The sequence below is a fragment of the Peromyscus eremicus genome, chromosome 17 (assembly GCF_949786415.1).
Source record: "Peromyscus eremicus chromosome 17, PerEre_H2_v1, whole genome shotgun sequence".
In the NCBI taxonomy this organism is placed as follows: domain Eukaryota; kingdom Metazoa; phylum Chordata; class Mammalia; order Rodentia; family Cricetidae; genus Peromyscus; species Peromyscus eremicus.
Window position 1 is genome coordinate 55,480,416 of NC_081433.1, and position 26,270 is coordinate 55,506,685.

At 41.4% G+C, this 26,270-nt stretch overlaps 1 protein-coding gene across 7 annotated transcripts in view; it reads right to left on the bottom strand.

Moving 5' to 3' along the window:
- Psd3 (pleckstrin and Sec7 domain containing 3) overlaps nt 1–26,270 on the bottom strand; it is a 383,054-nt gene that overhangs the window by 235,486 nt on the left and 121,298 nt on the right. Inside the window, exon 1 of one of the 7 annotated variants that reach the window (XM_059244229.1) lies at nt 24,988–25,056. The exons of 5 other annotated variants lie outside the window; for them this stretch is intronic. The gene's annotated coding sequence lies outside the window, so the exon portion shown is untranslated. Of the gene's footprint in view, nt 1–23,031; nt 23,180–24,987; nt 25,057–26,270 lie in introns of those variants that run through there. One more of the 7 variants, XM_059244231.1, reaches the window with a different exon arrangement.

Consider the following 26,270-nt stretch of genomic DNA (forward strand, 5'->3'; position numbering starts at 1 on the left):
ATACATTAAAGCTCCTGCTATTTCCCAGAATGATAAAGAACAGACTATAATAAAAATAGTTTAAAGGGTTAGCAGAAGGAATAATCATCTGTTATCTTAAGCAGAGAAGTAAATATTTAGTATTATGATACATTTGGGCATTATATGATCAATCTGTTTCATTTGTTGACTTTTATGTCAACTTTCAAAGAAAGCCTAAGAGAAACTGTTTAACAGACTGGTGTCTCAGTCTGTTCACCTGTAAAATGGGAGAGAGAAGTACTATCAGCAGCTGTTAGTCTACAGCAGTGCAGCTGTCTGTAAAATGGGAGAAAGAAGTACTAAAAGCAGCTGTTAGTCTACAGCAGAGCAGCTGTCTGTAAAATGGGAGAGAGAAGTACTATCAGCAGCTGTTAGTCTACAGCAGTGCAGCTGTGTGGCTCTGAAGCCGAAAAGCTGCATGATCTCACTGTGATCACTTAACATCTCACACCTCACCTTCCTCATCCAGAAAGGAAAAGGACTAAACCCTGAGTCCTGGTGAAGCTGTAGATCTCAGCTAAATGCCACACCCTCAGCAGCCTCAAGAAGTTGCCCCAATCACCACATACTTGCTTTTAATTTTCCAAGCTAAATGCAATAATACAGAAAACATCAGATTTCCTCAAAGACTTAGCACAAATAAATGAAATACAGGAAATAACCAAAAATTGAATTAGTCTTCCTATTCTTATCCATCCCTGAATTCAGTTTATGAAACAACAAACATATACTGTAAAAAACAGAAATCTGTAAAGGTAAATACACTGAAACTTTTGAAATGTTATAGTTTTTATTTCTTTCCACAACAATATTGAAAACCTGCCATGATTCAGGCTCACAAGAGCAAATTTTCCTCCCTCATGTCAACAAAGTTACACCAAGCACTGTAGCACATACTCCTGGGTTGTGTTTTCTCTGGCTGCCTTTCCCCCACAGGCTTTTTAAATATTATCTTTATTATAGGTGGGGTTCTTGAACTTTACAAGGCAGCCTGCCACTTTAGAAGCTGTAAAAGCTCAGTGGATCCATTACTGCAACCCTGAGGAGCAAGGAAATTAAAGGATAAAGGCACAAAGTATAGGGTTATATTTTCATCATGCTCAAGCTTACAGAGTTCATCTATGTATGAAACTGCATATCAAAATCCTCAAAATTATCCCCAACTCCAGTAAACATAGAGAACAGTAGCCAGCTGCCCCTTCAGGTCTATACTAGTTCAGACCCGGGAAAGACTGGAAAACTTTCGGCACTGGCATATACTGCCCCTTCCAACTCATTCACCCTCCCCGCCTGCTTCTGCCAAGCAAGCCGCTGGACTGTGTGCGGTCATTCAAGTTGATTTTAGCATGCCAGGCACTGTTCCCATTCCCTTCTTAAGCATTAATTTAGGAAATACATGTTGAGTGGCTCTTTACCTACCAGATGCGATAGTCAAGGCAGACACTCCCTCTGCCGTTGCAGTCTGAGGTTATATAATTCTTCAGTAGCCAAATGACACCACTGTGTGTGTGTGTGTGTGTGTGTGTGTGTGCGCGCGCGTGCATGCGCGTGCACGTTCATATATTTTTGCAGATGCAAATATATGAGTGTGTATCTGTGCTTGTGCATGTAGCTGCCAGAGGTCAACCCTGAGTGTTCTTCCTCACATGTCAATCATCACTCTTTGGAGACATCATCTCTCAGTAGCCTGGAACTCAACACATAAGGTAGTTTGTCTGATCAGTGATCCACTTGTCTCCTGACTCCTAAATTCTGGGATTACAAGTTCATGCTACCATGCTCTGTTCTGCAAAAAAAAAAAAAAAAAATTAAAAAACAAATAAAACATAGTTCTGGGATTTGAACCAAGGTCCTGGTGCTTGAAAGAGCTTTACCAACTGAGATATTTCTACAGTCCCAAGGAAGGTGATTCTAAAGAGCTTTTCATTTTTCTTTTTCTTGAAACACAGTTCACCCTATCCCCAGGCTGGCCTGGAACTCAGTATGCAGTACCGTTCTGCTTTGCTCTCAGAGCCTCAGAGCAATGCTCTTCCTTTCGCTTGCCAGGTGCTTGGGTTATAGGCATAAGCCAGTTTAACAAGCAATTATAATAATGTGAGTCGGAAGAAAACAAATGAGGCATTGAGAACGTGGAGTAAGACACATATTGCTGTAAGCAAACTGGCTTTCCTGAAGAAAGTGCCACTAAGGTTGACTTTGAAAAAGCAAGATGCCAAAGTCAGGGATAACTAGGAAATTCCAGGTAAAAGAACAAGATGTATTTGAAAGAGCAAAACTTCACTCTAGCTGAAGATTATGGGCCAGAGGTGACAATGTCCTGGTTGGGGGTTGGGAAAAGACACTGACAACAGAGTCAAGCAGCTGCAGCATGACAAAGGCTCCTGCTGAGGTTCCCATCACAATACTTCTCTATCCACTAGACTGCTTCTAGCTCTTGGCTATTGTGAACAGTGCAGCAGTGAGCACAGAAGAGCAAGTATCTCTGATGACCTACGCCCGTGCACACGCTAGAAGCACTGAGTCAGTCCCTGGATTTGAAAAAAGAAAACATGAAGCTGGAAGAAAAATGGGTGTAGGGGAGATAGAGGGGAGAGAGAGGTAGATCAACACACACACACACACACACACACACACACACACACACACACACTAGACAGACAGATGACAGAGATAGATATATGAAATTCTTAAATAAAAAAATTAATTACTATCAAACCAAAAATACTTCCTATTCTATTTATCAATTTACCACAATAAGCCAGTATTAGTAATCGGGGGAAAAAGTAGATACCATGCTATATTAGATATAGGGAAAGAATAGCAGGGACATTTTAGGGATGATGCTCTGACCAGAAAAAGTTACTAACAAGTGAAGTGTGCAAGTTTCTAGACAAGCTCGGGTTGTTTGGGTTAGAGGGGTCTCCAAAGTTGAATATACTTATATTTTCTTCACATGCTATCAAAACACTGTGCAAAACACTCAGTCATATTAATTATACCAACCAAACACACCAGCACAAGACATGGGCTGCATTCCCAAGTATTATTTTCCTCATTCTAAAAGACCTAGCACAGTAAGTTCAGGGGGGAAATGTAAAGAAAAAATGATAAATATTTGCAGCTGCTCTAACTGTCTACATATCCATCCCCAAAGAGGGAGCACTGCTGAAGAGAAGGTGGGAAGGGAGGAGAGACTGAGGTGGCGGGTGACTACAAGGAAACCTTCTCTTCTGGGCACAGCAGGCAGCGGCACACACCAACTCACAGTGGTTGTGACAGCGTGTGCAAGACCTGGGCAAGCTCCAGCCAGACCAGATCCCAGCAAGGACAGAGGAGCTGGTCACACAGTCACACCCCAAGCCATGGGGCTATAGCAATCATTAGCTGCTGGGAGAAGGAGAGACGGTTTTCTAGAAAAGTGTAGTATCTAGGAACTCAACCAGTCTCCAGTAGAAGCCCACACAACCAAAAATATTTAGGCAATACAAATCTGTTCTTTTAGAATTAAAAACAAAAATAGGAAGTTGGGTAGGCAGGGAGGCAGGTGACTTTGGACAGCGTTAAGAGGGGTAGTGAACAGGATCAAACACGTCCTATGATGCTTTCAAAGAACTAATTTGTTGAAGGTTATATAAAATTCTCAAAGAACTAATTTTAAAAGACATATGAAATTTTCAAAGAACTAATGACAAATACATATGAAAACATTTTTCAATGTGAAACTGGTATAATGGTCAGTCATAAAATGAAAATTAAGAAGAGCTTTAACAAATTATGAAGCACTAATTAGAGAAATAATTGAAAAGAAACTCACCAAGGATAAAATTTGCAAAATAGCTAGGAACAAATACATCACAGAATTAAACTAAGGAAAGCTATATAATTTTTCTGAGAGGAACTATAAATACATAACTAAACATTGCGATGGCTCATTTTGGCTGTCAACTTGAATCAGTTGAAGCATGCCTAGAAAATGGGTGAAGCACGCTTCTGTGTGTCCTGGGATGTTTCCAGAACAGACTGGAATGTGGGTCAGTGAAGTGAAGGAGAGAAAGCGTCCCTGAGCACCGGCAGCACAAGGTTACAGACTCCGAACTCAGATGGAAGGAAGGGGTGGCGTGGTTCTCACCTGCATGCTTGACTCCCCTCCCCTACAAGTGGGTGTGGGTTAGGGCCCTGCTGATTCTCACTGCTCCTGCTGTCACTTGTAGAAATCAGGCTCTAGATTTTTCCGTGTTGAACCTGACTCCCACGAGCAGCTCTCCAGGGCCTTCCAAGATTCAGCTTCAAGCTGAGGCTACATCGCTGGTCTCTCATTTTGACACTTCGAGTTCCTTAAACTAGGCTATTCAATCTGCCTCTTCAATCTCCCTCCTTACACACACACACACACACACACACACACACACACACACACACACACACACACAGAGAGAGAGAGAGAGAGAGAGAGAGAGAGAGAGAGAGAGAGAGAGAGAGAGAGACATACACAGTGGAGGGGGGAGAAGGGGAAGAAGAGAGGGAGAGACAGAGAGAGACAGAAAGGGACAGAGGGGGGATTATTTATCCTATTGATTCCCATTGCTTTGAAGAGTCCTGACTAATGCAAACACTATGCTCCTAGAATAAATATTTGATCCTACCCTATGTCTCTCTAAAATGTAATACAATTCAAGGGGAACATACGAAATAAACCTAGAACACCAGAAAGATGGCTTAGAAAGTATTTTCCAGTGAGTCCCAGAAAGATGACTTAGAAAGTATTTTCCAGTGAGTCCCAGAACGATGACTTAGAAAGTGTTTTCCAGTGAGCCCGAGAACTTGAGTTTTATCCCCGGGACCCACATGATGAAGAGAAACAACTCTCCCAAGGTATCCCCTGAACATCACATGTGTGCTTTAGCACATGTCCTCACAGATACACACAGACATAACACACAGATGCACACAAAACAAAAACAAATAATGTTTTAAAAGAATATAACCATAAGGGAAGAAGAGAAAATACAACTGAATGTTTAATTTTCCTCACAGAGATGTTTCTGACCTTTATACTCACAAAAAATATAGATTTAACTATATAAACAATATCACCAAGAAAAATTAAGATAATAAATGGAGAAAAACCCACACAAGACAACTTTCATATACAAAAGTAAACAAATTAAATAAATGTACAAGAAACTGTCCTGCATATTCTAATCTCGGTCTTGGCTCAAGAGGCTGCTTTAGCCTCAGGTTCCCATAATGATTTGAACTGTCCAGAAGAGAACCCAAGAGTTGATGAAGACAATCAAGTAGACCGTTCTCATTCCTACACACCTGGGACACAGATATCCATGGCACTTAGACTATGACAGTACCCAAACTAACAGATCATGTGAACGAGAACAGAGGTCAATGGCAGGACACACAATGCCAGGTAGAAAAAGTCATACGAAAGCAAAGACACTGAGAGACAAGGGAGCAATCCGGTAAGAACGAGAAGCAGAAACAGAACAACATACCCTCCAGTTTAGTCTGGGAGGAAGCCTCATTGTCTTTCCCAATCTGTCCAAGGATATAAACCTGATACCCATAATATTCAGACAGTAAAACTACTACAAGTACATTTCAGCCCAGTGCCAACTAGAGCCCAGACCTAAATAAATGTTCATAAGTAATAAAAATAAGATAAGCAGATAAGAACTAGACATGTGGGAAAATCATCAGTATCAAATAAATGCAAGTTAAAGCATTCACAAAGTGTTTCCCCTACAGAACTGGCAAATATTGGACAAACAGATAACGCGCTATGAAGTACAAGGAGAAATATAAGCATTCCTAGACTGTGAGCAGAAATGCAAACAGGTGCCAGCTTTCTAACTTTAAAACGTGCTTACCCTGAGAACCAGCAACAACACTTACAAGCACTTCAAGGAAATCAAGACAAGCGAGACTACTCAGAAGTGAAGGTGCTTCCTGTCCAGCTGAGACCTAAGTTTGATGCCTAGAAACCATATAGTGGAAGGAGAGAACCTGACTCCTGTTAGCTGTCCTCTGATCTCAACACATGAGCCATGACACGACACACATCACACACACACACACACACACACACACACACACACACACACACAATGCAGAAAGATTAACTAATGGAAATCATCATAAATATAATAAATAAAAGTTACATAAGGATATTTACTGCAATGCTACACTTGTAAAACAAAATTAAAAATTATCTATCAATGATTCTCAAACACCATCACTTTTACAACTTTTACCTACCCAGTAGCCCATTTACTGACTTTCTAAAAACATTCTATCAGCTCCTGCTTTTGTGTAGCCTATTTTTCTAATGAATACTCACCGAGTCTCTAATATGTAGTAGGAACTATTCTAAGTACTGGAGATTCAGCAGAGACAAAAACAAACAAAATGCTCACCCTCATAGTGTTTACATTTCAGAAGACAGAACAGATGGCAAATAAAACATGTGGCATGTTAGTGGAACAGGTAAAAATTAAAAAAAAAAAAAAGCTAGTGAGGGAATGTGAGGGTTTGGGCAGAAAAAAAGATATCTTTAAAAATGAGACTTGGGGAACAGGCCACAGGATATCTGAGGAGGGGCATCCCAGGAAGAGACACCAGGGCCACAGACATGAGGCAGAAGCATTCTAACGGTGTTCAATGTAGTTAAGAGGCCAGCGGAGCCAAGCAAAATGAACAGGAGTGGGAGGACTAGAGTGGGGACAGAAGCACACTGGTCATGTGAGATGTGGAGGTCATGGCAAGGGCTTTAGATTTTGCTCCAAGCGAGAGGTAGAGTAAGCAAATGAAGAAAAGACTGAACAGAGTACAAACTGTTCCATAATAAACCGTGGTGACGCGGATCACTGCAGCATTAAATATTGAGTTTTAAGTGATTTTCATGTATGTTGAAGTAAAGTTGACCAGATTTGTGTGGTTGAAGACCAAAGGCATGGTGGAATTACCTAATGAGTGAGAGGCTGGAGATTCCCAACATGTAAAGTATCCCAAAGGAATGGTAATCATGAAATAATGTTTGATGAGCTAGTCATAGTTTTACAACACACTAGAACATGTAACTACTAAAATCAAACACACTCCTCCATATACTCTCTATAATTAACTCACATACCACAAGGTGTCTGCCCTATACTTTGAAAAGCACTTACTTTAAATAAATGTAATACATTTATATCACAGAATACCAGACAGGCATTAATTACCTTCTGCAGGTTTTACCTAACTATACACCTAGACACACACAGTGACAAAGTCTGAAAATAAGGAGTAGCAATGCTATTTTTGAAGGCTAACAGATTTATTTTCCTTTTTGTTTGTCAAGCTGTCTTCATGATAATCTAATTTGTTTTTAAGTGTGCTTTGCCAATTACCTTCAATGAACAAAATTCTTTTACTTCTACAAATCAAACTCCTTTCAAGTGCTTTTAATATATACATATCTTGTTCAAATTAAATTTTTATTTCTAGTTTATCTATAGTAGGGCCTTAACTATACATCCAAAAGACCAAAAGGAAAGCAGGGATCTGAAACACAGAGCATAGGAAATGGTGATACACACACACACACACACACACACATACATACACAAACCCTAGACTCCGAACTTCAAACAGCAGTGACACTGAGAATACATATAATATTGAAAATTCAGTGGGTGGCAGGCAACATCAAAATCAACTCCTCAAAGGTAAATATACACACTGTGGTGGTTTACATAAGAGATGTCCCTCCTAGGCTCATGTATCTGAGCACTTGGTCAACAGTTGGGGGACACTGTTCAGGGAACTTGTGGAACCCTTAGGCAGCTGAGCCTTTCTGGAGGAAGCAGTCACGGGGCATGGGGGGCAGGTTTTGAGATTTTATAGCCATGCCTCACTTCCGGTTCACTCTCTGTTTTACATTTGAGGTTGAAGATGTGATTTATCAGCTTGCTGCTCCAGCTGCCTCCTCCACACCATTATGGACTCACTCTCTGGAACCATAAGCCAAAATAAACTTTCCTCCATAAGTCAATTTTGATTATGGTATTTTATCAGAGCAACAAAGAGTAATTAATACATATATCAAATTTCAAATACTATGGAAACCAACCATAACCAAGTCCTTGTCACTTAACAGCCCAGGGACTATCTTTCATTGTGATTTCACCAATTTGTGGTAAGCAAGTCTTTTTTGACACATGGTAATATGACACCATACTTTAACAAGTTCAAATGTTTCATATAAATAAAAAAAAACAGCATTTAAAATGTCACCCAGGTAAAATATACATGTAAATGCATAGACAGAGAAGAAGGGGATGTGAATATGTTCCATGAAGACCAGAGAAGCTCAAAAAGCAGTGATTATGCCATTCCTCTCTGCTCTAACATGCCATGTTCACAGATAAACTGAAATAAGCACAAAGTAAACACAATACACAAAATAAATGGAACGAGAAATTAAGAGCTGACAGCATTCTGGTCCGCTCCCAAGGTTTTCAAGCAATTTTCTACTTATTAAGAACAAAGATGTCTTTGCACTGGTTTATCTTTGCAACACCACATTGTAAATCCGGGGGATTGTTCCTGAGTAAGGTGAGAGTCACTTTAGGGACCAACGATAAGAGCACTGCTCTAAATACCTGTTGAGTACAGACACTGCTCTCGGGCTCTCTAGTAAAACGCATGATCATGGAACGATCTTAAGGTATCTCATCTATAAAATGAATCATGTGGCTTAACTAGCTAATAATATAGTGAAATCATATAATGCATTAACAGCTCACACTAGAATTCACCTTACCATCTCAAGCAGGGCTCCGACTGTTAGAAACAAACTCCTTTGAATAATACTAGAAATAAATTTTAGGTTTCTGGAGAGCCAAGGCTTCATGACGTGGCCAAGATGCCTCAAGAACTAAGAATCAAGACAAGGCCAGCTTCGCCTTAGCATTCTTGGGAACAAGGAGCATAGATTTCCTTGAAAGGAAACAGCCCGACTCTTCCTTCTTGGTTCTTCTGCTTCCCAAGAGCTTTCTCTAATTAGCAAACCCACATAATTCTAGCCTGTCCTTTCTTAAAAAGCACACAGTTGAGGACATACATCTAAGTATATGGAAGTCCAAGTTCAACATTTTAAAAATGACAATACTTCATAAAATGGAAACTCCAGTTAACTGCATTTCAAGAAAGTTTTGTGTCTATGCCTTGTTCTTTTTTTTTTGGGGGGGGGGGCTTGTTCAGCAATCTCAGTATCTATGAATACTACAAACAAACAAACAAACAAACAAAAAGCCCAGCTAACTTTACAAAATCATCAGAGTATGGCATCTGAACGAGAAAATACATCTCACAACACTACTTCCAGTGTTTGGCTCTCGCCCAGACAGCCAAGGAACTGCAGAAATATCCACATCCCAGCTTGAGAGAATGCAGGCCATTTCAAGTGTTCTGTTCACAAGTTTCTGGCATTCTTAATTCATCACAGCTGGTGCAGAAAAATATCCCTACTCCAAAAATGCATTTCCTCCACTAAGCACACACCTAATCGTTTCTATCCTTTTAAAGGAAAACATTTTCTTAGGCACAAAACAAGAGAACCACTATCATCAGTAAAACAAGTCTTTTTTCTCTGAAAAGATCCACTGTCAAAGGTTAAATTTCCCTCTCTGGCTTCTTCCACACCAAAGCACCTCCTATTGGCTCTTCCTGGTTTTTCCTGTCACAAATCCTCTGGCCTTTAAAAGGCGTAGTCAGCTACAAGCAAAGAGATGGAGAGTGACAGGAAGCCCAGGGGAAGCCTGCTTTCAGGAGGCACACTTCTGCAAATGTAAGGAGGAATGAAGGATGCTCACTCACCCAGGGAAAGGCAAGAGACCCCTCAGTTGATTCCACAGGCCCAGCACTTCCGGAACAAAGCCCTCGCCTCTGCCATTAGCCGCTGTAAGTCATGTCAGCACTGGACTCAAGTACTAACGTGTTTATTCCACAAGTACCTTACTCATCATACAAGCGAGACTAGAGCTTGGTAGCAGCTCTCCCATGACACACTCATGACACAACCCTGCCCGCAACTGTACCTTCCCTGCCTCCCACACAGCCATGGGCAGTGGACCAGCAGACATGGCAGTCACTGAGCTGCACTCTGTGGTTATCTCTCCCCCATCATTCACAGAGGCAGACAACGCAGTGCCGTCACTCCACAGAAACTCTTCACCCCTCCCACCAGTTGCAATTCCGCAGAGTAATTTTCATTATTACATGGAGGAACAAAACACTGGCTCACGCTTAGCAGAAGTAGACACTCCATAAGTGTTTGTATTTAGGGGTCATATTATTAATCCCTGTGTCCTTTAGTCTTTAACAAAATTACTAGGCCATGTTTCGAAAAAATGTGACAGCCAAGAAAATTAGCCTGAAGAGCTTATAAGAACTTTCGGCTCTCACTAGGATGCACACCACATCACTGTTAGTGCCTAATGCTTTCAGTCACTCAGTAGTAGGTGTGAGGGGAAGTGTTAAGTTGTGATGAACACAGGGTTACAGGGTTTTCCCAGAGATGAGCAGGTGTAGGTGTGTGTGTGTGTGACAGAGACAGAGAGAAAGAGAGACAGAGACAGGGAGAGGGATAAGATAGGGAGGGAGAGAGTAAAGAAAGGAGGGAGGGCGAGATTTTGTAATTTTTTTTTTTTTGGTTTTTCGAGACAGGGTTTCTCTGTGTAGCTTTGCGCCTTTCCTGGAACTCACTTGGTAACCCAGGCTGGCCTTGAACTCACAGAGATCCACCTGGCTCTGCCTCCCGAGTGCTGGGATTAAAGGCATGCGCCACCACCGCCCGGCGTGATTTTGTAATCTTAAGTGAGCTCTAGTTGCTCACTCAGGCTGACATAAACCTTCAGTGGCATTTACAATAGACTCTACTTACTACTTTCTCTCCATTGCCATTCAGAGCACTCAGACCAAAACGATAGACAACATGTTCTAAGCACCTTCATCATTCCAGGCACTGTTCTTTTATGACTTTTATGGCATTTAATCTTCACAAGAACTCCATGTCAATTTGACAAACAAGGAAAACGAGACACATCCTAATAATTATGACAGAGCTGGGATGTGACCTGGGGAGTCTGACTTCAGGGGCTTTGTGGTACACCTCAGGGGTCTACGGTATTAGTACCTTCTAGAAGACTCAGAGTGAAATGGAAAACTGCATGGTGATGACCTGGAACAGCAGGATATAGAGGAAGGATTTAAATGCTGATCCAGTTTCATGGATAATTGTGTGACTTTGGGCAACTGTCCTTATTTCCTTTGCCTCAGAACTTCACACATATAATTCTGGCACGTGTGTTGTGGGTGAGGAGTTTACAAGAGTAGATGAATATCCTATCTCTAAAATTCTATTATAATCGACTGTCAACTAAGTTGATTAGAATACTATGTGCTATCTTAAAGTGTTCAAAAAAGAACTTAATATAAACCAAAACAAACAAATGAAGAACAACAACAAAACATGATTTCTTTTGGATGAAAATAGAGTTTTACAACCAAAACTGCCTGGCAAACCCATGGCCTGCAGTAACAGCTCGTGCTTAAGGCAGTGAGCTAGTACCCACACTAGCTGGTTGCCTGAGAAAGCAGATCAGTGTTTGTGACAGCTTGCTAATGTGTATACCACATGCATGTGTGCTCAGCATAGCATGACCATACATGGGAGGTAAGTCATGTATGTACCCTTGGTGAGGACAAAAAGCAGCATCGTGAGAGTAGGAGGGAGTCACCAGAGTAGAGCTCGGCAAACCCACTATTCAAGCTTCTTAACCTGATGGTAAGACGGGGAGTTCTTCCTTACTTTAAAAGTTGCCTGGTATTTAAACACACACACACACATACACACACACATACACACACACACACACACACACACACACACACACACAAGCACGTATGTATGTATGTACATACATGATGATACAGGAAAAATGTAAAATCCACCAACTCAGAGATGGGATGCTTTGTGGAAATGTAGACAGGAAGTGCAGGCATTACAAAGTGGGCAAGGAAGGCTGCCTGCCGTATGGAGGCAAGCTTTTCCGGGACTCTTGTGAATTACACACAACCATCATGCTAGGATGACTCCTGAGAGGATAAGGAATTCTCTGAGGCTGTTGACAGACCTTCATTCCCTGCTAATCAGGATGAAGTGTCTCAGGATGTTTCAGAAAGAGAGGTAGAAAAAGTCTCTTATACTAAGGAAAGAGACCTGATTGTCGAGTATAGGAGGGTAATAAAGTGCATTCGGTGCCCGAATTAACAAGAGCCCCTGGTCCCTTTCCGTAGTTAATTAAAAGCTCTATCTCTAAAAAGAATACCCCAGGCTAGTACACATGTAGGGGAGGGAAAACTGATTGAGAAACTCTGTCTACGAGTCACAGCAGGAGGGTAGTTGAAAGGCCTCTCTTCTGTTTCCAAGGCAACAGTCCTTACTACTTCACCATCCTCTCAGGGTCACTAACATCTCAAGAGGACTAGAATACCAGGAAGGAGAGGGTGCCCAGAGGCTACTGTTAGACCGAGAGGAATTCAAGGGACTGTGCGCTGTGGATCACACCAGTTCACCAATACCACGGCATAAGTGAGGAGCCCACGACAGCAGCCTGGACCAACAGCATGAGAATGTTATGAAGCATCACTATGTGAATCCCCATAACCCAAGACAGTCAAAGAATGCACACCTCTAAAGTTTACATGCCCTTTTAAAACTCTTGTGTGGTATGGAGACTAAGAAACAGAGACAGTAGTTTGGCATATAAATGTTATCATCAGGGCCTTAAATGGAAAAAAAAAAAATGGCCCTTTCTCAGAGCGTTCTGGATTTCACATAGTAGAAGAGGAGAAATGGCACCCTCAAGTTGTCCTCTGACCTCCATATACGCACACATGAACACACACACACACACACACACACACACACACACACACACACACTCTCTCTCTCTCTCAAATAAATGTATTTTTTCAAATTATACAATTTTAGCCAGGTGTGGTCACACATGACTATGATCCGAGAACTAGGGAGACTGAGGCAAGAGATAGAATCTTGAATTAAGGCCAGCCTGAGCTACACCACCAAGACTCTAGCTCAAAATGTAATTCTATTTTTCAATATCCGGCCAAAAAGAGCTCTTTGGGAAATATTCTAGCTATAAATAGGCATTAAGGAAGGAGAAGCCAGGTGTGGTGGCACAAAACCATAATTCCACCTACAAGAGAGACTAGAAGGAATGCCTCAGCCCTTGAGTTTACTGCTGGTTTGGACAACACAGTGACAATGTGTCTAAGACAAACAAGACTGACAATTACTGATCAAGGGATAAGTTTACTAAATACAGAATGTCTCTTGAAATGGTAAACTGCAGGTGCCTTCCTCCAGTGGACTTTTGTGCACAGACCTATACAATTTCCTCTTATTCCAATTTTCATAAGGAGATATGCAGTTTCCTTGCTGATTACCCCATGGTGGACCACTTAAGACTAGCCTTCTGGTACAACTATTAATAAAGTCATCAGGAGGGTTACAGGAGCTCATTAGGAAAAGTCACTGCTCTGCAGAACATAACACAGTACGAGGCATCACACCACCATGCCTAAAACCGTAAGCTAGAGGATCAATGTTGAGTCTCTCCATTTTATCCCCTGCATTCACTTTTATATAATATGGTAACATAGGGAGTGTTAAGAAATTCTGCCCTTAAATACTGCACAAAACTCCATATTCTGTGGTGCTTTCATCTTTTCTCATACACTTTTAAAATATACTTCAGTCCTTACCTAGCACCTCTTACCAAACACCCAAAAAGGCATAAAATATAAAAGAAAAAAATGTTAGTGAGTATGCTTCTCGGTCCTTTGTTACTAATCTGAGCTCTGTGATTATAAGACATGAGATGAAGAGCTTGGAAGCATGCAGGAAAACACAGAGATGTTACTAGTTCATCGCTGGTGTTACTAGTTCATTGCTGGTCTTACTATTTCACTTCAGATGTTATTGTTCATTGCTGACAGTGACTGTGCACATACTAACACTTTGTAAATAGTATCTAGACTAATGCTGTTAACAACTCCAAGGAGTTATTACAACAACTATTTTACAGAGAACCAGAGGGATTTTTACCCAATGCAGCATTTTCAGGAAATAGCCACATTGAGCTTTGATGGAAAATACTTTTTAAAAAATTCAAGACCTAAACCCTACACAAGATTCTGCTGCTTGCATAGAGTTTGGTCCTATAAGAAAGATGTCCAAGCGCTAGGCTGATAAAATTCCAACAGTGGTAAAACTCCAACAGTGGTAAAACTTCAATTAATAACATTTACCTCCTATAAAATTATCCATATTTATCTAAATGATTTATCTTCCCACTGGAAAAACCACAAGAGTTCTCTTAATTCTTCTAACATGATGATGCTACAGAAAGAGAAGAAGGAAGAAGTAACACCCCCTCCTCCTTTGGGTCCCCTGAGAATTCTAAGGAAAGTAAAATTGTCTGCAAGTTCAACGGTTCCCTACTCTCACTCCTGCAACAGTAACTACTGATTTGAAGTGGCACACATATCTTCTATTTAAGTGTAAACTTCTGTAGCAGTGGAACTTCTCAATATATTTATCTTGGCTACCTATCCCCCGCCTAGCTGACATATTTGTAGGACTTATTTTTCTGTACCCTTGAACTCAAACCACACTGATATTGAATCACTTCCACTGAAAATATTATGAAGCAGAAATGAAAATACTGAATTTGTTGCTATTTAACCACACCTCTACACTACCATAAATAGGATGGACTACTTTCACTGGGAAAAATAAGATTACCAGGAAAGTTTGAAGTACATAAGCAACATGGAAAACTAATCACATGAGCATCAGGATCTTTCTATAGAAGAGAAAAAAATGTGTAGTCAAATTCCAGGATAAGCTAGTGAGCACAGTATTTACTTTGGGTATAAAGAAAATAATGTGGCTACAGGGTTGGAATTTGAGACAACTGTCCCATACAAAGTTGGTTACAATGACCAGTTCATTCAATAATGCACGAAAAGGCTTTGCGCTCAAATCTCAGAATATACTGCCATAAGTTCACAATGTGGCCTGCATTTTCTAAAGTCTTATTTAAATAAAGTTTTACTTTAAGGGTAAGTATATTCCAAAGAAATAAAATCATGAGGCAAGAATATGGTGACTGTACACTGCAATACTTAAATATCAAAAGCCTGCTTCATTAGTACCATTCTGATTTGAGACTACTTCTCTTAGAAGAGTGCAGCATTTGCAGAGATTACAGAGATACTATGCTTTAAAAGGGGGGGAAACGGGAACATCAGCAATGAACAGTAACATCCAAAATGAACAGCAATATCCACAACGAACTAGTGACATCAGCAATGAACTAGTAACATCAGTAATAAAGAGTAACATCAGCAATGAACTAGTAACATCCAAAATGAACTAGTAACATCAATAATGAACTAGTAACATCAGCAATGAACAGTAACATCAGTAATAAAGAGTAACATCAGCAATGAACAGTAACATCAGTAATAAAGAGTAACATCAGCAATGAACTAATAACATCAACAATGAACTACTAACATCAGCAATGAACAGTAACATCCAAAATGAACTAGTAACACCAGCAATGAACTAGTAACATCAGCAATGAACTTGTGGCATCAGCAAAGGTTTCTAAACTGGAGGATCCCTGGAAACACCATATCAGCAACCTGTCATTTTGGGGGGGGAGCCAATGGTACCCTTTGAATTTCTTCTCCGCTAGGTGAACCACAAGTGAAGATTCATGAGTTTCATGACCAGAACTAAGAAACTCAAATGAGTCAACTGCCCACCTAAGTTACTAATCAGACTGGAAATATACTGAAACTCTTGTTTTGAAGAGAATAAACATGTAAGTTAAATCCTTCTGGGAACTTGACTCAATGTTAAGAATACTTCCCTAGCACATGCAAAACCCTGAGTTCAACTCCCAGAACCACTCCGAAGTTCTGTTGACTAACAGAACTAACCAAGTGCACTTATAATAAATAACCTTCACTACTATTGTTCACATTCACCGAAGTCACTGGCATGCGCCTAAAGGAATGTGCTGACAGGGCTGGATAGAGTAGCATCCTCCAATGGGAAAAAAAAGATATATTTTAAACAATGCAATTAGTCAACTCCAAAGTTTCCCTGTAAAAGAGTAAAAGAAGTTGGGGTGGGTGATGTCAAATTGCCTCAAATCCAGAAGATACACTCAGTAAGCAGTGCAAGACTGGCCCTGCCATTATTAAGAAAGCAAAAAGCAAACAATTCCCTGGAAAAGTGTTGATTCTCTCTCAAAGTTCAAACAGGCCCTGAACTGAAGGCCTGCAGACACATTAATACAGGCCCCGGAGCAGTGAGTGTCCTCGAGGCTTCTGCTGAATAAAAAGCACACAAAACAGGGAAGAATCTCCCAAGAAAGAACCATATTCCTCACAATGGTACAATCAGTTCAAAAGTTCTGCTGCCCAGGCAGGAAAGTTGCACTGGGAACCACAAATGTTTATGGGAGACTCTATTCCAAGTGGAGAGCTACAAACTGCTGACATCTCGATAAATAAATGCCAAATTTAGTGTACTGACCAAAAAAGGAATAATCAATGTTAAAACATTTTGTGGTGGCCTGGACTTGGGGCTGTCCAAACACTAAAAGGTAGCCTCTGCCTCACAGAGGTCACAGGCTGCACAGGAGACATAAGCAAAGCCAGCTAATCCTTCCCCTTCTCCTTCACTGCCTCTCCTCGGATGGTATACCAGGGAAGAAAGAAATCTCAAGCCCATGACTGTCTCTTAAACATAGTAGCTGTTGCCTAGCCCAACTATCTCATTTTTAAAATGAGATCTGAGAAAGGGTGGCATGCCCTAAATCCTAGAGCTAATATGAAATACAAGAAAATCCACTGCTTCAAAGTGCCAACCCCATGCTATATTTCCAGTTATAAAAAGAGAAAAAAAATTCCTAAATGTGGGCTCTCCAGTATCTACACCCTGCACAGCTAGGAGTCGTGAGGGAGTTACAGTCGAAGAGGTGAGAGGACACGTACAGTAGGTGGCTGTACATCTCTGCCTCCACGGAAGAACGAGAGCCTCTGCACAGGACTTAAAAAGCCACAGCCAATGGTCAGTCACTTCAGAAAAATGGAAGGAAGGGAGGGAGGGAGGGAGGGAGGGAGGAAAGGAGGGAGGGAGGGAGGGAGGGAGGGGACTATATTTTCCCTTTGGCCATTGTATTTTCCTTATAAAACTAAATACAACTAGGGCTTTAAAATGAGTATGTCAAGGCAGTCAACTCAAATGGAGGAAAGGTAACCAGTATTACTTCTTCCATGAAAAAACAATAGGAAAGTCAACCAGTTAAGGCAACCCAAACAGTACTGCCACAGACAGGTAACTGCTTCTCCTTCCACGCACTCTCCATTCTAAAGACCCAACACTCTAGGGTCAGTATTCCACCTTCTTGTTATATTCCATTGCTCCAAGTCCATGGCCTCCTCAACTGTTGGATTTGCTCCATAGATTAGACTCTAGCTAGTCACAAAGAGTTCATGTAAGGAGCCAGCCCGAGAATTATGATTTCATGGAGTCAACGAATAGAATTTTGTTAGTTAGAAAAGACTATAAATTATTTAATCATTCCAGATGAGTAAATGAAAGCTTCAGACAGAAAGAGAGGTTAAGGACTTAAATACTGACACAGCCAGGCCCTAAGTTTCCCAAAACCTAGCACAAGGACCATTTGTATCTCACGGAAGGTAGACACAATGCTAATGCAGAGTCTGGAGACAATATCTAGGTTCTTCAGAGTCACAGAACCCTTAGATGGGCAAAGACACAAGAGCAGAGCAACCCACCCTTCCTTTTCATCTGCTGTTACTAAGTTTTACTAAGAGCAAAAATTAAGGGAAAGGAACCCAGGACAACCTGAACAATTATGAATACAGAAAAGAAAGGCACAGGCAAGAAAGCGGGGTGCAGAACACCTGCCATCCAAACATCTAGAGCTATATATAAAAAGTCAGACTAGTACATTTTTAGTGGGGGAAAGGCATTAGAGGATCAAAATATAATATGCTATTAGCATATCAATTCAATTTGTAAGCAAGCTGATATACAATTACATCAGACTTCAAATTACATCAGTTTTCATTAAACTGAATTCAATATAAGACAGACATTACCGCCGGGCAGTGGTGGCACACGCCTTTAATCCCAGCACTCGGGAGGCAGAGCCAGGCGGATCTCTGTGAGTTCGAGGCCAGCCTGGGCTACCAAGTGAGTTCCAGGAAAGGCGCAAAGCTACACAGAGAAACCATGTCTCGAAAAAAAAAAAAAAAAAAAAAAAAAAAGACAGACATTACTTCTACACTACCCAACCATGGGTGGATTTTGAAAACACATCCTGAGAAGCCCACCCTTGGTCTACAACCTAGCTTCTGCAGATAGATCTCTTTAGTCTCTTTCTGCAGTTATGATGTCCTGAGACATCCCTAGGAAGACCTGAATACCTAGGCAGAATCTGCCGACTTAGCACATGGCTGACTCCCACTGCTGAGCAGCCAAGCCAGGGCTGGAGTTAAGAAACATCATGCATCCATGCTCATCACTGCAACTCCTGAGACCAGGTACCTGTCCTCTCTTGTGTCAGATAATTATGGAAGTGGCTTATTCATGTCCTTACTTTTCCCAATTCAGTATTTTGCTATTAAAATTTGTTTTTTCTTTACCAAAAAAAGAGTTACTTTTGTAAGATCAGGCTGTAAAACTCAGGCTACTCAGCAGCTGAGGCAAGAACAGCCACTAAACTTATCCTTAGCGACAGCTAAAACACAAGCAACTTACTGCTATACAATACTGAGCAGACTGGCAATCCTTGGCTGTGCTTTGTACAGATCCTCTGTGGTTCCATCACTTTTAAGCTTTAGAAAATGCTCAGCTATATCATCTCTACAGCAAGGTCAGTTCAGGTCAAAGCCAAAGTCATGGCACAAAACACCAGCTTCCCAATGTCAAAATGCCAGAAAATGCAGACTATCAAACTTTCATCAATTCATTCCTTAAGTTAATCCATTATATTCTAGCCCTTTTTCTCATGAACCTGTGAGAAGGCTCGAAGGGTAAAGCCTGATGGCCTGAGTCTGACTCACATCTATGGACAAGTGACAGCCAGTAGGGGAGGAAGAGTCTGTTTTCTTTAAGGGTGTGGCTCTTAGTATGTCTACCATGCTCTAGTGGGTGGGCTCTCACCTAGGAATTGATGTATTGATGACATTAACTGGAGCCAGTGGTGTGCTTCTAAAAAATAAAAATTAAAAAATGACAAGAAATCCAGGGGTAGAGAAGTAAGAATGGATTTGACGGAAGTTGGGGAAAGAGTTCAAGGTGAATATGATCAAATACATTATATAAGATTCCCAAAGAATTAATAATTTTTATTTAGTAGTTTTCCTAAATTATTTAAACTGGGGATCAGATATTGTCCTCTAAAATTATGAGAGCAAGGCAAAAGAAATGTAGAAGTGGGAAGATAGCCATCATACCCTCCCCACACAAAAGGGTCTTTAATCCACCCTCTGCTTTTGAAGCTGGGGAACTGAGAGATAAAGAGTGACTTCTAGTCTTGACAATCAGTACCAGAACGGGGTCAACTTAGGTTCCCAGAGCTTCCCCTACTTAAACCATGACCTAAACGAAAAGGTACTTATTTGAGAACACTCTAGGCATAGAAACTACTCCGTTATTCCCTACCTTCTGAATACAAGTTCCTAGACAAGCCACTGGAACTCCTGTTCAGATAGGACAAAACCCTCCTCAAGGAGACGAGTCTAGATCTAAGGACACCAGGTAGTTACACTGAACTTTCTCCTCCTTCTCCAAATCACCAATGTTCAGTCTACCTAAGCCAGGTCAGAACTAGCCACCGTCACAGAACCCACGCACTAAGACTAACAAACCCACAGAGCACTCTGCACTGTCCAACACTTCCACATGCATTATTTTATTCCACAATTGTTCCATTCTGCAAGTAGAGAAGCTGAGAGCCAGAGTCATCCCGGCCAAGGTCACAGATGGTAAACAGTAAGGCTGGAAGTTAAACATAGTCCTGCAATTCCATGTTCAGTTTAACGATTTCTACATTCTCCCCACCCAGTGTTGCCGAGGACTCTCAGCCAAGCACAATAGCAGCCCCAAGGACTGCCTGAACCCCACCCTCACACCAGCTGAGCAAAGACTCAGATCCTTGCTGGAACACAGAGCTTCAAGACTGAGGTTGTCCAGGGCATTTTAAACCCCTGACTGTCCTCCAAGGACTCGGGGCTGGTCAGATGACCCGAAGCAGGATGAGTGGAGCTGGACCTGTCAAGTACACTGGGCTCCGGGTGACATGACCCAGCTGGGCAGGCAGCTCCCTGCAAGGACACTCCCAAACATTCCAAACCCCGTGGAACTAGAAGGAGGGACTTAACTGTGCAGGGACCTGGCAAACCTAACAGAACTTTCCAGACCACATTTACACTTTTACATCAGGAAGACAAGTTTCAAATAAAAATCCCCCCCAAACTTTGAATGTTCTGCCTTCTAAGGATACCCTGGGAACTTCCAATGGAAGCTCCTTTGGAGAAACAAGTAGGGATTTCAATTTGATTTTTACCACTGGCACTGTATTATTTTTCACAATGGTTCTGAAAACTAGATTAAGGTTGACTTTAACAGCTGTACGAATTACACCCTTCACTGAACTATTATCAGAAAGGCTGACACAAGGACAATAATGGCATGAACTAGTAGCACAGGACTATTATTGCCGCCACTATAGACACAGGCTCTCATGGATCCCAGGCTGACTTCAAAACTGTTATGTAGCCAAGACTGGCCTAAAATTCCTGATTCTCCTGCCTATAATTCCCAAGTCTGAGATTACAGGCGCACATCCCATGCTCAGCTCAAGAAAGGTATTTTAATCAAAAGTTTTAGAACCACAGTCTAGACATGAGACCTTTATAATATACTGCAGGAGGGAAAAAAGACTTATTTACAAATTATAATTAAACTTCCCTTGACTGTGACCCAAGAAACAGAATGATTTGGGGAGAAGTAAAAATAGATTTAGTACTTACTCTGTGCTAGGCATTTCCACAAATTTTGTTTAGTCTCAATAATGATAAATATGTTATCCATAACAACAGACCAGGAACTAAGAAACTATACATAGTTCATACTGCTGCGGAACTGCCAGCCCTTGGAGTGAGGAGAGCCAAAGGGCAAAGCTGGAGCTACAGATAAGCCTATAAAAACAGTTGCCACTGCCCAGCAGAGGAACTTGCATCTGGGGAGAGGACACAGGATCATTGCCCACCCTCCAGCAGCCCTTTCTACCTAACACCTCAAGTGCACCCCAGGCCACCTCTGAGTATCTAAGATACTCATACAGCTCTGTTCCCCACATTCAAAGATGCGAAAACTGGCATGCCATCACAGCCCAGCCGCCAGGAGTTTTCACAAGTACTGATGGATTTGCACTTGCGACCCTCACCCCCTTCTCTCTGGTAACCTTGCATGGGAGGCTGCATCAGAGAAGAGACTGACAGGCGGGTGTGGTAGAAGTGCTACCCAGAGCCTGACCACAAAGCCCCTATATCTTGACAATGTAAGCTCTTCCACATTTTACTAGTGTCCCTAACCAAGTACTCTTGCGTGCCTGACATAAGGAAACACAATTAAACATAGCAATAGTAGCCCAAGTTCACATTTATTGAGCTTTTCCTAGTGTAGACAAAATATGGCAAGTGCTTCCACGTTCTGTACTTATTCTTCACAATAACCATCCCTTAGAATAAGTACCATTTTCATCCACATTTTAATGTGTAGAAACTGAGCTTCCAGAGTGCTTCAGTAACTTATGAGAGGCCAAACCCTATGAACCAGAGGGAAATTTTAAAGCTATTGGCCTGTGACTGCTAACCACTGGACTATGCCTCCCACAAACATATTCAGTGCATTTTCTATTATTCTTTTACTATGAGGAAAGTGAAACAAAATATCCAGATACAGGAGGTCAAACTTGATACAAATTGGCCAATAAAACAAATGGTATTGTAAATTATTATAAATAGGAACTAAAAAAACTATCTGTGATCAAGTCAAGAAATGCCAACCTGACCAATACATACACACAAACATGCCTTTTAATGTAATCGGCTCATTATCCTGAGAATTGAGGGGCTGGTGCTCTCGGGTTTTGCTGGATGAGTCTTCTGATCTGAGTATCTTGAGGATGGGTGGAATTATCAATGGGCCACACTCACTCATGCCCTATTCTTCAATGTCACTGTGGTCCCTTATGCTGTCTGTCTGTTGAACACAACCTTTATAGAAATAAACTGTAGAGCTGGAAGATACTTTTTCCATAGATAACTGGGTAGCCTTTGAAGTAGCAAACCTACTCCAGCATTCCAACACAAATCATTTTTTCTATTAACTGCAAAGCCAACTTTCTTTTCAGAGCAGTTACACAATAAGAACAGCAGCCTCAGGAAACAGAATGGCTCACTAAATGAGCAAGCCCTAACTGATCACCTCTGCCTGCTAGAAGTTTCACAGAGTTTCTAAAAACGCATCCACAATCTAAGAGCACCAAGCTATGGATAATCACCTCAGACATCAACGTGGCTCCACCAAGGAAACTCTGTCCCTGCCCAAGCACTACCCTGCAAAATGTACCTTCCTCATTTCTGTCAGCTTTACTGACAACATAAAAAGGCATTTTAAGTATTTGGCCAAGACTGCCTTACAGTATTTGAAATTAAATGTTTTCAAGTCCAAGGAATTTTCTATAACTACATTTGTGCATAATCCGGACCAGGGACCAGACAAAGGCAATCAACCCAAATTCCTGTTACCTCTGTCAGTAAAGTCTGCCCCATGAATCTGTCAGGAAAGGAAGAGAACGCTTCTGTTCCATCTGCTTGGCAAACTTTCATCTCCGGTAAGGGCTCTTTTAACGGACTTCTGAAGCAGCTTCTGGGTGAGTACCCGCTGCTACACACTGACTCCCAGAATGCCGCTGGATCCCTGGGGGCTGCCTGTGGGATAAGAACTTGAAAGAAGTTGAAGGAGTCCTGCCCCCTCTTCTTCCCAGCCCTTCCCTCTAAACAGGCAGCTTCCCTCCAACAGCTCTACTTCAAAAGTCCAGACCCAGTGAAGTCACGCATGACCTCACAAACCTCCCACTTAACTCTTTAAAAGCCAGAGGAGAGCTAGTGACAAGGAGACACAGCAGATGTTTGAGCATAATTAGAGTGGTCGTCGTTAATGGGGCAAAATGATGTTCCGTCAACACCATGCTAAAGTATGTTACTTGAGCACCGTCTTTTATAAGAGCACAGGGTTTTGGCAGTGCTTTGTTAAAAGGACAGAATTTTTAATAGCTCATATGTTCACCTTGAACTAGCCTACAAAACAGATCTAGTTCATTTTGTTGGGAACTAGTTAAGGCATGTTTGATATATACACTTGGGCGGCTGGTGTTTTTCTGTTTTCATTCTAACTTTGTTTCCGTTTCTCTGCAATCATATTGTGAAAATATTTACTGTCCTTCTGTTCAAATTCTGCTTTAGTCGGCCAGAAGTGGACAAGGCACACTCACAGCTGTCAGACACAGACAACAACTGCCACAAAAGCATCTGCCTGAGAACAGGGACAAGAGCAACTGAGCAATCTGATCCAGACACAGCCTCCAGACTCAACTAATGGATGCCAGAGTCTCTACCAGAGCTCCTAAAGGGAAAGGGGACTCAGTTGGCCGCAATGATTTTTTGGCTATTTTCCTTTCACCTACGCTATTTTGTTGAGGTGGGAAGAGGAGGAAGAACTAAGAGTTACCTTATAAACAAAAACACATAAAATCACACACACTCAAAGAAAACGTAGTATGCACTTTCAAGAGTGATGCACCAAAAAAAAAAAAAAAGATTATACTTTCCATACATCAATTTTTATTCCTGAATATGCACCCAGGCCTAGAGAAACATTCCCATGTTTACACAGGAAGCTGTGTGTTATATAAGAGTAAGTGTACATTGTTATGCTGTTAGAGAAAACAAAAATAATAATATAAGAAAACAGAAGCATCATTATAATGCATCCATATAATGACTACTCCATGTCAATGAACGGGTATGTCGGGGCTTTAAAGTAAATAAATGCATTTCCAATGTTGAGAAAAAAACCAGTAATATCACAGGAAACAGAGATGACATCCGTATACAGTCTAAACACATGTGAAAAGACACAACCTAATCTTGATGGACACGTGTCCAACAGGAACGATACACATCAACGCGCCAGTTACCGTGCCTCAAGGAGGAAAAGAGGTGAGAGTGGTCCTGAGTCTGCACTCCAGGTGTGAGGCTTTCTCTCCTGAACTGAAGGCTGAAACCACAGGCTGGCTATTTCCTGCACTGTATGCCATGTCTACAATGTTCCCTAACTTGGAGAAGATCACCTGTGTGATATCTTCATTTTTTTTTTTTTTTTTTTTTTTTTTTTTGGTTTTTCGAGACAGGGTTTCTCTGTGTAGCTTTGCGCCTTTCCTGGAACTCACTTGGTAGTCCAGGCTGGCCTCGAACTCACAGAGATCCGCCTGGCTCTGCCTCCCGAGTGCTGGGATTAAAGGCGTGCGCCACCACCGCCCGGCTGATATCTTCATTTTTAAGAGAAGCAGCACCTGCTCAGCATGGAGAGTAACAAACAGGAAAAGAAGCTTTTGTTCCCAACTCCCAGTTGCCAAAATCTAAGCAGTGGCTACTGGTTCTACCAAAGTCTCTGTGTCTGTCATTCTGTCTGTCTCTCCTTACCCTGTTCTGTCTTTCCACCCTGTCTCATACCACCACAACCAGTGCCATACAGCCACCTCCTTCAAAGTCCACCTCACAAAGCAACACTTCCAGGACACTGTCTGTGACATCACATTGTAAGCATCCTGGTCGGGGGCCTCAGCCTGGCTCCCCAGGCCCAGCACTGGAGTTAGCTGTGAGCAGTGGAGAACAGTTGCTCCTTGAGTTCCTCAGGGAAGAGCAAAAGTCCAATGCATTCCCACCACTGCACCAGAGGGCCTCTAGGGCCCCAAAATAAGACCTGAGAAGTTTATAGCCTAGTAGGTGAGATGGAAACCCTAAAATACCTAAGTGATTGCCAAGTGATATGTATTTCTAAGATTTTGTTTCACAATATAATTAATTCATTCAATATCTCTTCTCCTCTCTACCCTAAAGACTAAAATATTAATCTTGGCCAGAAAATGTCACAGTGTTTGTGTTAAACTGACGTTATTAAGTATTTAAAAGGCAATAAAAAACTGCTATTATAACTCCTTACCTTCAAGTAATCTAAGACTTAGAGTTATTATTACACATATATAATATAACTCCATTTTACCACAGTTCATTCATCTAGGATGACTTTCAGAATACTGTAAAGATAATTCAAACTCTATTATTACTGACAATATAAATGTTGAAGACTCACAACATTTTAGTAAATTGTTAATTCATACTATATGGTTAAGATGTTATCTGGAATAAGAAAAAATGAGGATGAAATGTGAACTTAAAATTACGCACACTTCACTATCAAACATAATAGACAGCATTCCCACCACTGTGAAAAAATGCCTTAGACAATTTGAAAAGAGGAAAGATTTATTTGGGCTCAGTTTCACGGGTTTTAGTGTAATCCCACTGCTTTGTATCTGCGGCAAGGCAAGACCACATAGCATATGGGAGTGCATGAGGCCAACAAAACTGCTCACTCACCTCATGAAGGCTGAAGGAAGGAAGGATAGAGTTCTACCATCCCTATGAAGAGCATGCCCTTCCTCTCAGGACTCACTTCCTCCACTAGGCCCTGCTCTCAAAGGTTCACCCACCTCCCAACAGCACCACAGGCTAGCAACCAAGCTCCGGAAGATGATACTCAGGAGCCAGATCATAACACTGTTTTCCTGGATGGGAAAGAAGGCGGCCCCTATATTTCTAGAGGAAACGTGAGCACCATTTGTACTTTACCAGATATAGAAAAGGTCATTTCTTTTTTTAAAAAAAGATTTATTTATTTATTATGTATACAGTGTTCTGTTTGC